Below are 15,227 nucleotides of genomic sequence, written 5' to 3'. Positions count from 1 at the left end.
CGAAGCCAATTACACAGATTTTTTTTTTGTTTTAAAACATCATAATGAAAGACATGTTATGAATTAGAGAGTTTAGGGAGTAAATCTCTTATCTTATTATTGAATGAATGATCGAGGCTACATATATATAGAGTAATACAAAGGCCTAAATTAAACCGACATAGTACTAAGGTGTTGCCGAGAAGGCTTTGGCTAATGGGCCGAAGATGTGCGGACCGAGTATGGCCGAGAGGCCGAGTATCTATGGACGATATACAGGCCGGTCTATGGAATCCACTAAGTGTTTCACAACACTCCCCCTTGGACGAGATGACCGTGCCTATGCTGGAATGGGATCGAAGCAATGTGCTTGGGGGTGCTGCCTCATTAAAACCTTACCAGGAAAACCCATTGGGACAAAACCTCGGTGAAGGAAAAGGAGTACATAACACATTGCTCCCGCTGTTCCAAACATCACTCTAAGTCCTTAAGCCTCCGCATTCCAATCTGGTGCGTGAGCTTTTTGAATGTTGTTGTCGGTAAAGATTTGGTGAAGAGATCGGCTGAGTTGTCGCATGACTGAACTTGCACCACTTGAACTTCTCTGGCCTTTTGTAGTTCATGTGTGAAGAAGAACTTTGGCAGTATGTGCTTCTCCCTTGATGTAACCGTCTTTAAGCTGCGCTATGCAGGCTGTATTGTCCTCATAGATTACGGTTGCTTCTTTGATGTTGTCCAATCCACTGTCTGTCCGAATATGCTGAGTTATTGACCGCAACCAAACACATTCACGGCTGGCTTCGTGTATTGCTAGGATCTCCGCGTGATTTGACGATGTGGCCACAAGGGTTTGTTTCATGGAACGCCAAGAGATCGCAGTACCACCGTGCGTAAACACATAACCTGTTTGTGACTTACCATTGTCTGGATCGGATAGATAACCTGCATCAGCAAAACCAACTAAACCTTCTTTGTTATAGTTAGTATAAAATAAACCAAAGTCTCTCGTTCCCTGTAGGTAACGCAGGACATGTTTGATACCATTCCAGTGCCTTATAGTCGGACAAGAACTATATCTTGCTAGGAGGTTCACGGCAAAGCATATGTCTGGTCTAGTGTGGCTAGCCAAGAACATTAACGCTCCTATAGCACTAAGGTAAGACACTTCAGGTCCGAGAACTTCTTCATCGGCCTTCTTTGGACCAAATGGATCTTTATCCAAGTCTAAGCTTCTAACTACCATTGGGCTAGTCAATGAGTGAGCTTGGTCCATATTAAACCTCTTGAGTACCTTTTCTGTATATGCCTTTTGATGCACAAGGATCCCATTGTTTCTGTACTCAAGCTGCAATCCCAAACAAAATTTTGTCTTGCCTAGGTCTTTCATCTCGAATTCTTTCTTGAGATATTCTACAGTTTGGGCTATTTCCCCAGAGGTTCCAAGGATGTTTAAATCATCCACATAGACTGCTATTATCACAAATCCTTTGTTTGCAAAGTTCTTTATGAATATACATGGACTGATTGGGTCATTCTTATAGCCTTCTCTAGCTAAATAGTCACTTAAACGGTTATACCACATTCGACCACTCTGTTTCAGTCCATAAAGCAATTTGTCTAGCCTTATGCAGTACTGTTCTCGAGAACCACTCTTATCTTCGAGTTCTATACCCTCTGGTAATCTTATATAAATTTCATTATCCAGTGGACCATATAGGTATGCAGTTACAACATCCATTAACCGCAAATCCAGTTTTTCTAAAAGTTGTTGCATCCATCACAGGGGAGTATGTCTCCTCATAGTCTATTCCTGGTCTTTGAGAGAATCCTTGTGCTACAAGCCGTGCTTTATATCTCACAATTTCATTGTTCTCATTTCTCTTCCTTACAAAGACCCACTTATGTCCAACTTGTTTCATTTCAGGTGTTGTCCTCAAGATCGGACCAAACACACTTCTCTTCTTCAAAGAGTTTAACTCCACATCAATAGCTTCTTTCCACTTAAGCCAATCTTTGCTTTGAGTGCACTCTAATATAGATGTGGGTTCATGATCCTCATTTATCTCAAGTGCTACCTTGTATGCAAATATATCATCAATGTCGACATCTTTTCGGTTCCATTGGATTCCAGACATGATATAGTTTATTGAAATCTCATTATTATCAATATCTTCAGGACCTTGAGGTTCAGCATCCTGAACCCCATTCGGCTCTTTAGAATTTGCTGCGGCCATTTCTGTACTTTCTGTAATTCCCTGAACCTCGGTCTGTTTTGCACCTTTAGACTTCTAAGGGTTCTTATCTTTGGAACCTAATGGTCTACCTCGTTTCAAATGGGTTTTAGACTCTGTAGCAACTTGATTATTGTGTTCCTTCTGAACATCAATACGTACTGGTGCATTGCAAGCTGGTATGTACGATTTTGTTACTCTCTTTGGGTCAGCAAAGGAATCTAGCAATTGATTAGCTAGCTGCTGTAAATGAATAATATTTTGAACCTCTGCATCACATGCTAGAGTTCGAGGATCTTGCCAATTTAAGGATGTTTGATTCCATGTTAATTCCTTGACCAGCTTGCTAGTCTCACCACCTTACACAGGGAATTCGGACTCAATGAATTGACAGTCCGCGTATCTGGCCTTAAATAAATCTCCTGTTAGTGGCTCAAGATACTTTATAATGGTGGGAGACTCATATCCAACATATATTCCCATCCTCCTTTGAGGTCCCATCTTAGTTCTCTGTGGTGGAGCAATAGGTACATAAACGGCACAACCGAATGTTTTGAGATGGGATATGTCTGGCTCTTGACCCGTTAATAGTTGGGATGGTGAATATTTGAGTTCACTAGATGGCCTGATGCGTATGAGTTCTGATGCATGTAAAACTGCGTGTCCCCAAGCCGACACAGAAAGCTTCGATCGCATTAACAATGGTCGAGCTATCAATTGTATTCGTTTAATGAAGGACTCAGCTAGTCCGTTTTGTGTATGGACATGTGCCACATGATGTTCCACAATCACCCCCATGGACATACATTAATCATTAAACGCTTGAGATGTGAATTCACCAGCATTATCTAGACATATAGTCTTAAGTGGAAAATCTGGAAAGTGTGCTCTTAGCCTTATAATTTGAGCCAACATCTTAGCAAATGCTTGATTTCCTGTGGATAACAAGCAAACATGTGACCATCTGGTTAATGCATCTATCATCACCATAAAATATCTAAATGTCCCACAAGATGGGTGTCTTGGTCCACATATATCACCTTGTATCATTTCCAGAAAGTGTAAAGTCTTTCTTGTGACTTTTACTGGTGATGGCCTTATAATAAGTTTCCCTTGTGCACATGCTACACAAGTAAGATGTTTAGGGATAACTTTTCTTTCATTAAGGTTGTGCCCATTCGAACTCTTAATCAGTTTACGCATCATGTTCGAACGCGGATGGCCTAGCCGGTCATGCCATAGAGTGAACTGTTCATTGAACATTCTGTGCTTTGCCAAGTTAGCCTCTATCATGTTAATCTTAGCATGGTATAAACCAGTGGCTAGAGCAGGTATAGTCTCTAGGACCTTCTTTTGTCCTTTTACAATTTCTGTAATGTATAGGAATTCTTTAGTTCCTTCACCCTTGGTTTCAACATGATAACCATTTAGTCTTATATCTTTAAAGCTCAATAAGTTTCTCTTAGAGCTGGGTGAGTATAAGGCATCACTCAATTCAATGTGTGTGCCGTTAGGCAACAATATGTGAGCCTGGCCGTAGCCATCTATCAAGTTTGCTATACCCGCAATTGTACTAACATTGAAATTTTTCATGGTGAGGTTTATAAAATATCTTTTATCTTTCAAAATAGTGTGGCTGGATCCACTGTCCACCACTAGTTCACTCATATCCTCAGCCATTTCTATATAAAACAACATTTTGTGTTTTTGATTTAATAAGGCAAAAATAAAATCTTTAAATTTAAACCAAAGTAATCATCCAATACATAGAAGGAAGTTAAATCATAAAAGCATAGAATTAAACCAAAATAAAAACCGAAAAATCTTAGTCATCACTCTTGAGGCAATCGGAAGTTTCATAGGCAAGAGAGTCATCATTCTCATGATGGAAGTCTCCTTCATCATCGAGATGCACAAGGTTGGCTTCTGGATTTTTCTTCAAGATTTCTTGATATGCATCAATGAGATGTTTGGGAGTTCTGCAGTTCTTTGCCCAGTGGTTAGACATGCCACATCGGTGACACACTGATTTTGCCTTGGCTTGTGGATTAAAGGACCCTCGGCCCTTACCCCCACGTCCGCGGCCAGCTTGGCCTCCTCGACCACCACGTCCTCTGCCACCACGGCCACGGCCGTAGTGTCTTTCTCTGTGGACGTAGTTGGTCTCTTTAGGCTCCTTAGACTCTTTAGGCTCTGCAGCACTTTTCTTTCCCAAATCGACTTTGTGTGCTTCTGGTAATGGGGCTGTACCAGGAGGTCTCATAGCACTATCATCAGCAACAGCTCATTTTCCTTCTCAGCTAGCAGTAGACACTCATTGAGTTCCCCATAGTCAGCAAATTTCTTTTGCCTGTATTGTTGCTGAAGAACTATTTTGTTAGGGCTAAAGGTAGACAATGTCTTGTCCAATAGCTCCTTCTCTGTTACCACAGTACCACACAACCTAAGGACTGAGACAATCCTAAAAAGCTCAGAGTTATACTCATCCACGGATTTGAAATCCTGGATCCTTAGGTGTTTCCAATCGTACTCGGCCTTTGGTAGGAGCACCGTCTTTTGGTGTTTGTATCTGCGTTTAAGCGCTGTCCAAAGGGCGAGAGGATCTTCCACAAATAGGTACTGGTTCTTGAGACTCTCAGCAATGTGATGATGTATATGCTGGATACACTTATTCTTTTGCTTGTCCGTGCACGTAGAACCCTCTTCGATGCATTCGAACAAGTCTTTTGATTTCAGGTTGATCTTGGTGTTCATTGCCCATAGCAAGTAGTTGTCACCAGAAGCACTCAAGATAGGATAGTCTAGGCTCTTAAGGCTTGCCATCTGCATAAAACAGAAATATACAACCAAGATTAGCATGCGATATTTGAGATCGAACCATGCAATCAATCAATAGGACATGCGGTATTTGAGACCGAACCATGCCTTAGGCCATGCGGTATTTGAGACCGAAACATGCCTTGCCTCTTGTGGTTTTATAGTTTAAATTCATGCATGCAAAACAACAAAAGCAAATAGATAATGCATGCAACAATTTCCTTAATTTCTAGATAGGATTTTCTTTTTCTTAAGTTTTCCTATTTAGTCTAGGATTTAATGTTTTAAGAGTTATGGATAATTACTATAAACAATTAGGAACTTATCCTAATCTATGTTTTAATCCGGAAATTTATGTTTTAATGTTTCTAGAATTTTAACAAAATTTTAATCTCAATCGGATTCAATCCTAGAACACAAGACTAATTCATGCAGCCGATTAAACATTCTTATGCAAAATTCGATTTCTATATGATGCATGAACAATCCAAGTTTTGAATCTCCTAGAACAGTTAGTATCTCCTATGAATCTAACAGTTTAATTCTAGGTTCTTATGCAACAAAACAATCAAGCAAGCATAGACAATTTAATCAACCAAATCGGATTTTAAGCTTGATGAAATATGGTGCAATTTTGCAAACAATCTAACAACCTAACAACCGATTTTAAGTTTTAGGATTTAGGGAATTTAAACTTTGTTAGATTGTGTACTTGGATGTTTTTAGGATTCGGTAGTTTTAATGTTCAAGTTCGATTTATGGTTTTAAGGAGGTTTGAGGTCTTATTACCTTAACACCAATAGGGTATGACCGGATATGATCTGGGAGCTAAAGACCTCAGATATCTCACGAACCTCGAACCTCGAACAGCTTCCACGAACCACGAACAGCTTCCCGCGAACAGCTCCTTGCACGCGAACTCACCCCCGAAACCGCGAACCACGAACCTCGATAGGGTTTTGAGAAGAACTTGATTACGAGCTAAGGATGCTCGTGAATCAGTAAGAGAGCTTCGAGACAAAGGAGATAAGTCTCGAAGAAGGAGGAAGAACAAAGGCGGTTTAGGGTTTTGGAAGAGAGAAGAGAATCGGCGGCTGCCTTAGGGTTTTAGGGTTAGAGGCTATCGTGCTGATAACGTGTTATGAATTAGAGAGTTTAGGGAGTAAATCTCTTGTCTAATGAATGATCGAGGTTACATATATATAGAGTAATACAAAGGCCTAAGTTAAACCGACATAGTACTAAGGTGTTGCCGAGAAGGCTTCGGCTAATGGGCCGAAGATGTGCGGACCGAGTATGGCCGAGAGGCCGAGTATCCATGGACGATATACGGGCCTGTCTATGGAGTCCACTAAGTGTTTCACAACAAGACATACACCATCTCATTTTCTCGTTTTGCATCTTTCCTCGAGCATATTGCTTATTGATTCGCTTCAAGTGAGACAAGTCGTCTCGACATGTTTCATCATATCAAAACTTTTCCAAATCACTTTGTTGTTTACCTTCTCCTCATTCAAGATACTCAATTTGCACTAAACTTGTAACAAGAGAGGACAAATCTGACCAACATCTTGTCTCCAAAATCTCCAACGAGATCCAATCTCCTAAACTATCCGGCCTCACCATAGACGATAACTCTATGGCGATACCTACCCTCAAAACCAATGGACGCTTTCTTCTCCTCGTCAGTGAAGAAGCTTCCATTTATATGTGGAACAGGAATGTCAAATTCAGTCTGCTATCTCAAGAACTTGCTCCACAATACCTCTTCGGTCTCAATCTTAGTGGTTACCCATAAGTCAAGCTCGTATGGAGTTGTTTCGTTGTGCTGAAGTAAAACAGCAAGCTTCTCTTCTTTAACACAAGATAAAGTCAGATAGTCATCATAACCAGCACTAAACGGCAGAGGCAGAAGCGTGCCAAATCTCTCACTTGTAAAATCAAAACAGATTATGTAATCGTTGACTATATGGTTTCCATCCAAAACTAAGTTCCTTTCTGTAGCACACCAGTAAGTGTTTCCCTTGAGAGAAATGCCACTGTTATTAAAGTCTATACGCCAATGTGGTGTGACATCAAGAGTCGTCCATGAACCAAAGTAAAAATCATAAAATTTCATATTTAAAAAACTGATGATCTGGTGCACGACCGTAGTAACAGTCTACAAGACTACAAACCTCAAGAACTTATGGCTACGATTAGATTTGTTCTTCTTATCCTCGTATCCAAGAGCATAACAAGAACATGTAATTTCATGTGGACTATGACAAAATCTAGATTCGATCCACCTCGGTTGCCCCAAATAAGGATTCCAAACCACAAACTTAGAATCATCTTTCTTTTCAAAAAAAAAAAAAAAAACTTAGAATCATCTTTCAAGATGCATATCAATAAACCCTCGCAGTAAAAGAGCTTAGATATCTTGACTTGTTCGTTAAGGCAAGTAAGTTTTCCTTTATGCTGTATAGATGGATCTCTATTGATGACGATGCTCGTTATGTAAAGACTATAACCCATCTTCACGATCATCTGAGACTCACCTTCCTTTCTTGCCGCTAAGGCTTTACCGATGTACAATTTCGTTACTTTTAATGATATTATATTGAAAATCAATAGATGTTTCTTTAAAGAAAACAAATATTTTACTATGCTTACATTAAGAGCAAGCTAACATTATTATTAAGATATATTACTATGCTTTTCTCATCGTATGAAGTCAAAAATAACAAAACATAAATTTTATGATAAATTAAATTTAATAGTATAAAAGATGTTTCTTCTCTTTCTCAATTTACAGTTATAATATTTACAGCATGCTTCTGTTAAATTATTTATAGTTAATTATTTTAATCACTATCTTGCCTTATGAATGTCTTCTAGTTATGTTCAGTTTTTAATTATTTATTAAATAGCATAACATTTTTATAAATTTTATTACTTTATAATAAAAATATTTCACATATTAGCTTTTTAAAAGCAGAAGAACAAAAAACGAGACAATCATTTCAAGAAAACTTATCTCTTCTCTCTCCTAATTGTTTCAAGATTAGATCATGATCTGCTCCAGTGGTCTCTGCTCTTCACTCCCTCGGGGTTCTGTGAGAATTCAAAGGAGAATTAGATCCCTTCATCGTCGACATAGGTGTGGTTCTCTCCTCTTTCTATGTGGATGCGGCTCTGATGTGTCGGTAGGAGAGTTTCGCTGTAGTTTCCTTTGGTTTGAAGAAAATATTAGGGAATAACTGTTGCCTCTCGTGTTCACCCGTCGTGATCGTGTCGACTATGCATCCACGACAAATGTGGTTGGAGGAGAAGTGAACAAATCAAGAGAGATTAAAAAGTTTCTGATGTTTATTCACAATAACCATTAGAAGGATATGCAGCTAGAAATGTATATCTAGTTTCCAAAAGAATTACAAAGAGAATCAATTACATTTAATTTACATTGTGGTGACTGATATGAGATTAATATCCCATTATATATCCCCTTTCAAACTGGTGCATGTAAGTCAAGAATGCCAAGTTTGTTATGGAATTGCTTATAAGCATATCGACCCAACGGTTTTGTGAATATATCTACGATTTGCTCAGACGATGAGACATGATGAGGAGACATAGTACATTTTTGTATCTCATCATGAATGGCATGACAGTCATTGTTTTGTACGTTCATGAAAGACTGGATTTGACTGATGTATATTGCGGCTTTACTGTCACAGTGAATGCGCATTGGCTGATCATGAGAGACACCTAATGATTGCAAAACATTCTTGATCCAAAGAAGTATGTCATGGAGATGAGACATGGCTCGATATTCATCTTCTGCCGAAGATTTACTAATGATGTCCTATTTCTTTGTCTTCCACAAGATAGGAGTTGCCCCAGCTGAACAAAGTAGCCGGTGACAGACCGTCGAGTAATGAGAAATCACGATTAGTCTGAGTCTCACTAGCCATTGATATGAAAATCATTCACATAACTCAAAAGAATACCATGACCACCAGTGCCTTTGAGATAGCGGACAACACGAAGAGTGACCTCCCAATGATCTTCACGAGGTGCTTTCATAAATTGTGCCAAAGTATGAACAGAAAATGCCAAATCCGGTCTAAACGTGGCAATTTTGCAGCCAAAAGCCCAGTTTCCGTGAGAATATCATGCGTATACTTGCGTTGACTGAGGTAGAGAGACTTCAATGCCAAGAAAATATTTCAATGTGCCGAGATCTTTCATCTTGAAGCATTAAGATAGGTAAGACTTGAATAGCTCCAAGGCTCTGTCGTTTTTGCTAGTATGAATCATATCATCAAAATAGATGAGCGGTCTCATTTAAATTCCATTTCTATCAAACGTGAATAAGGAATAATCACCATGATTTTTCTGAAACCCATAGTCACGAAGAGCCAGTGAGAGCTTCGAAAACCAACATCTTGGTGCCTGCCTACGTTACACGAAATCGTCAGTGAAGATGCATTTCTAGAAATGGAAGCAGAAGTGGATTCACATGTAATAGCTCGGAATCTTCCTAAAATGAAGCATTTAGAAGCATGGTGGAAGCGTACGACTCAGATTTCTAAGCGTTGGTGCTGGATTGGAAGCGTCGATGATGGTTATGCCGTTCAAAAAGATGAAAAAGTCAATAACCATTGTCATGCTTACAATTTTAGTTTGGGCTTATTATTTATTGTGTGGTCAAACTAACCGACTCGAGTCCTTTGTGACCTACCATAAACATTTTATGTTTGATAATTTATGCACTTTGTAAGTTAATATGAGAAATTGTTGTTTACAACATTATTTTTTGGGGAAAAAAGAAAAAACACATTATTTTAAGATGATTTTTTTTTTGACCTCATTTAAGATGATTTTCTTTTTCAGATATGTAAATATAATTTTATTTTTGATAATTTATGTTATATATATTATATAAAAAATGTTCAAATATATATATATATAATATATGTTTCCTTCACATACCCGCTTCCTAATTTTTAAGAAAAACTCGCTTCTGCGCTTCTAAATGCTTCCAACTCCACGTAACTGCTTCTGATTCCTTGCAGCTTAATGCCTTGATTGGAGACCTGTAAAAAGCGGAATTGATAAGCAAACAGTCAAAAACGCTTTTTGTCCACCAATCAACAAAAACAAAACAATTTGTGTTTTCTGAAAAAAAAAGAAATTTTTTTTTTGCAGTTTTCTAGATGGAGTTTTACACTTGGACCGCTATTCCATGGAGCACAATGAATTATCCAGCGGTTTTCAGTAAAACCGCGATAAACAGTGGTCAACAGCTTTTTTTTTTTTTTTTTTTTTTTTTTTTTTTTTTTTTTTTTTTTTTTTTTTTTTTTTTTTTTTTTTNTTTTTTTTTTTTTTTTTTTTTTTTTTTTTTTTTTTTTTTTTTTTTTTTTTTTTGATATATATAGGTTAAATCTATATTTCAAAAAAAAAACATATACAAAGGCAAATAAAATTATTTTTAAATTATTTTTGCATAGATTAATTATTTAATTTATGTATACCTAATAAGTTATAATCACAATTTTGTAGAATTTTAAAATATGTTTCTTTATATTTTGAATTGTTTATTAATAATACAAAGTGGTTATGTAGTTTAAAGTTTATTCAACTATTCTTTGAATTCAAAAAATTCTTACTAATTGTATTGTAATAAAATTATAATTTAATAACATCTACAAAATATTTTTAATTTATTCATAAAAATATTATTCTAATAGTTAAAATATAAAAATCAGTTTTTCTGTCAAAAAAAGAAGATAAAATATATAAATCCATATAAGATATAATTTTATTGATTAACACAAACCAAAAATTAATAATTTTACAACTACACTAACTATTAATATATGTTTTAACATATTTATCTATAATACTTAATTTACATCTGTTTTTGTTTTTTTACCAGTTAAATAATTTTATTGTGAATTGTTTGATAGATTAAAATAAATTATTAAAAGTTTGATTATACAATATATATATTTTTAATAAAATGTACTGCAAATTAGTTTTCACCAATCAACCATTATTATGTACCGCTTATTTGTATGAACCGTACTTGTCCCGCAAATATATTTGTCCCGCAAATATATTTGTCTTGCAGTTGATCCGTACCGCACTCTAAAACCGCTTTTCCCNNNGGTCATGTAGTTTAAAGTTTATTCAACTATTCTTTGAATTCAAAAAATTCTTACTAATTGTATTGTAATAAAAGTATAATTTAATAACATCTACAAATATTTTTTAATTTATTCATAAAAATATTATTCTAATAGTTAAAATATAAAAATCAGTTTTTCTGTCAAAAAAAGAAGATAAAATATATAAATCCATATAAGATATAATTTTATTGATTAACACAAACCAAAAATTAATAATTTTACAACTACACTAACTATTAATATATGTTTTAACATATTTATCTATAATACTTAATTTACATCTGTTTTTGTTTTTTTACCAGTTAAATAATTTTATTGTGAATTGTTTGATAGATTAAAATAAATTATTAAAAGTTTGATTATACAATATATATATATTTAATAAAATGTACTGCAAATTAGTTTTCACCAATCAACCATTATTATGTACCGCTTATTTGTATGAACCGTACTTGTCCCGCAAATATATTTGTCCCGCAAATATATTTGTCTTGCAGTTGATCCGTACCGCACTCTAAAACCGCTTTTCCCACATAACCAAATACGCAGTCACCATTTCAGATCCTAAGTGTGTGCTTTAAACCATAGAAAGACTTTCTTAACCGACATACTTTCTTCTCACCTTTTGGATAAAAACCAGGAGGAGGTTTACACCTCTTCAGTGAGAACATTGTGAAGAAAAGTGTTATGTACATCAATTTGGTAAATAGACCAAGCATTGCCAGCAGCAACTTTAAGAAATAGGCGTACAATATGCCCATTTTTGCAATCAAAGCGAAAGTATAACCCATAGTATTCACCTTCAATCTGCTTATTGCCATGAGCCACCAACCTGGCTTTGTAACGTTCAATTGTGCCATCAGAAATTGTAATGGATTTTGTAGATCCACTTGCTACCAATAGTCCGTTTTCCCAGTCGTAAATCCTCGAGCATCCAAGTGGCATTTTTTTTCAAGAGCACTAACTTCATAACCCATTGCAGTCTCTAACATTTATTTGCAAACGCTGATTTAAAAGACATCGGTTCGAAATTGGTAGCGAGTGCTGCAAGAAACGCTCGATGTGTCTCTGAAAAGCGAGTACAAGAGACATAGTTTGAGATTGGTTTGAGTGGTGTACAAGACTTCGTTAACAACTTGCTTTTTTCCGTGTTTAGATCGTAATCTTTAAGCTTAATAGAAGGTTGCTTCGCTCTCTGTCCTCGACCAAGCTCCTCTGCTGATGGTGGAACAGCAAACAGTAAAGACTGAGGCGACACAGATGGAGACAAAATCGGAGATGAAAATGTAGGGGATGACGAGGACAGATGGAATAGTGAGATTCAGATGAGATAGCCGGTGAAAGGGAGGGCACAGTGGGTGTTGACGGAAACAAGTTAGAATCGGTTGTCTGTGAAGACGATAAAGGCTCGTGGTCAAGTAGTGGTCTTAATGGAGGTGACGGATCCAGTGGGCATGGAGATGGAATAATGTCGTTAGTGGGCCTGTCTTCAATATATGTTATTGAACTCAAACCAAATGAAGCCTAAAAAACTTCATCTTCTTCTTGAGTAATTGTTAGAGAAAAATGTGAATGATAATTCTGCAAAAGGAAACTGATCTTCATAGAAAACGACATCATGAGGAGATAAAAAAATTTTCATTCTCCAAATAAAATAAGAGCCAACCCTTCTTACCGTATGGAGAGCCAATGAAAGCACACTTCCGACTTCTTGATTCAAACTTGTCACCTCGATACAATTGATTATGAGCATAGCAAAAGCTACCAAACACTAGTAGATGCTCATAATCAGGAGCTTTGTCATAAGCTTCTCATATGGTGTTAAACCGTTTAGAACCGAAAGAAGGAATGTGGTTAATCAAATAACGTGATGTAATGATACACTCACCCCAAAACTTGATTGCTAAGTTGCCTTGAAAGCGCAAATCTCTAGCGACATTAAGTATATGTCGATGCTTCCGTTCAGCTCTACCATTTTGTTGTGGTGTACCCACACATGAGGTCGCATGAAGGCCTTCTTGATTATATTAATTTGCCAAAGTCATAAATTTGGTACCGTTATTACTGCGTAAGCTTTGAACTATGGTGTGAAACTCAGTTTTTACCATGACATAGAAAATTTTTAAACATATTGGTGCTTCTGCTTTGTCAGTTGAAAGATGAATCCATACGCTGAATGAGTACTCATCAAGATTGTTAAAAATAACGTGCACCACAATGCAAAGGAGAACGATAAGGACCCCATAGTTTGGAGTAAATTAACTCAAAAACTCTTTAGTTTTATTGATACGAGATGGAAATGGAGCTCGTGTTTACTTAGGGCGGAGACAAACATTGCACACCTTATTCAAAATATCGGAAGGACCAAAAACAGAAATAGCTTTAAGAGAACCAACAACTTTAGCAGGCGGATGTCCCATGTAATGATGCCACAACTCATATGATTTATCCTCACGAGTTTGGACCACCACAACGAACTCTGTCCTGTAAAAGTAGAAGGTTCCAAAATCTCTATTACCCGCACCAAGCACCATCCTCGAAACGCGGTTCTGGATAACAAGAATGTGATCAGCAAGTAGAACCACACAGCAATTCTCATCCATTAGCTGTCCTACTTCAATCAGATCAGTAGTTAGCCCTTCAACAAAATATACAGATAACAAGTAAATGATGCATATCTCTTACACTAGTCAGGAGCTCAAAGTTGCATGTTAAGTGATGAGACTCACCTATAACCAAAATCCAAGAAGAAACAGAGGACTTACCCGAGCGTTTTTCATTGCTCGTGCTTGCTCCTCCATTCAAAAGATTCACCAACATGCGTCACTAAGTATAGTTAAGACCACTCACGCCATTGCGATCTGCATCCGTGAATGTGTACTTTGCCTGTTGTTGGTTGGGTGTAGGAGGAACGTGAACAGCATTAGCATAAATGACACTATGCCTACAACCAGTAGATGCACCTTCTCTACCACGACTAGACACAGTCCTGATTCGTGGTCAGTTGCCCCACCATTTGGGATATCCAAGAACAGAAAAATAACTGTTAGAAGCATGACCAGAGCATTGGCAATGCTTACAAAGAGTGGTAGTGTCATAAGCATCATTGCAGGTAGGAGTTACATGAGACTGCACCGCATGAGCTGCGAACTCTGGCGTAGCTTCTTTGAGACAAATGGTGGTTTGGTGATCTTCTTCTTGGCGAACAACATTGTACACCTTCTCCAAGGGCTGAAGAGGCGTATGAGAGACCAAAGTAGACCACACAACATGATAATTATCATCATGACCAAAAGAAATTCATGAATTTTTTCACATTAACGATCCTGTTCTTGAAGAGTCCCTAGATCACACTCACATTTTGCACACTTGCAATCACGCAATGGGCGGTAGTGAGCCATGTTGTCCCAAATCCTGTTCAGTTTTCCAAAGTAAGCGTCAATGGCTAGACTGCGTTTCTTGCAATATGCCAACTCCGCCTTCAGCTGTTGAATATGAGGCCCATTAGTCACAGAAAAACGCTTCTTCAAAGAATCCCACAAATCTTTAGCAACATCGCGGTGTGATATACTGGAACGGAGAGATGGATTGATGTACATCTTGATCCAAGAGATAAGAAGCGCCTGAATTCTCCACCAATCGTCCAGATATGGGGAGCTTTTTCTTGGTCGAGCAATTGACCCATCGAGGAAACAAAACTTCTTCCAAGAACAGAGGGTCATTTTCATTCCGCAAGATGATAAGATCATAACCGAACCAAACTAGAGAAGATGCTTAGTGGATTCCTTAGTTTTAGGATATCAAGTCCATGATTCCATATTCCCATTTTAGTAATCATATTCCTTGTTTCTAGGGTTGGTTATCAATCTGTTTTGTTTCGTTTGTGTATTTAAAGACTTCAGTGTCACGTTAATGGAATAGACTTAAAATTTGACAAAACAGAGTTTATCTCTTTGGTTACTTGTTCATGTGTTAAACATAACACATCTCTTTGGCTTTGAAGAGGGACCATTCTATCAGTGGT

The 15,227-nt window shown here is 37.2% G+C and overlaps 1 pseudogene; it reads right to left on the bottom strand.

Moving 5' to 3' along the window:
• On the bottom strand, nucleotides 6,498-12,148 carry LOC109129121 (annotated as a pseudogene).

The sequence above is a fragment of the Camelina sativa genome, chromosome 15, assembly GCF_000633955.1.
Source record: "Camelina sativa cultivar DH55 chromosome 15, Cs, whole genome shotgun sequence".
In the NCBI taxonomy this organism is placed as follows: Eukaryota; Viridiplantae; Streptophyta; class Magnoliopsida; order Brassicales; family Brassicaceae; genus Camelina; species Camelina sativa.
Note: the sequence above shows the minus strand (reverse complement) of the source record. Positions and strands in the feature narration are given on the sequence as shown.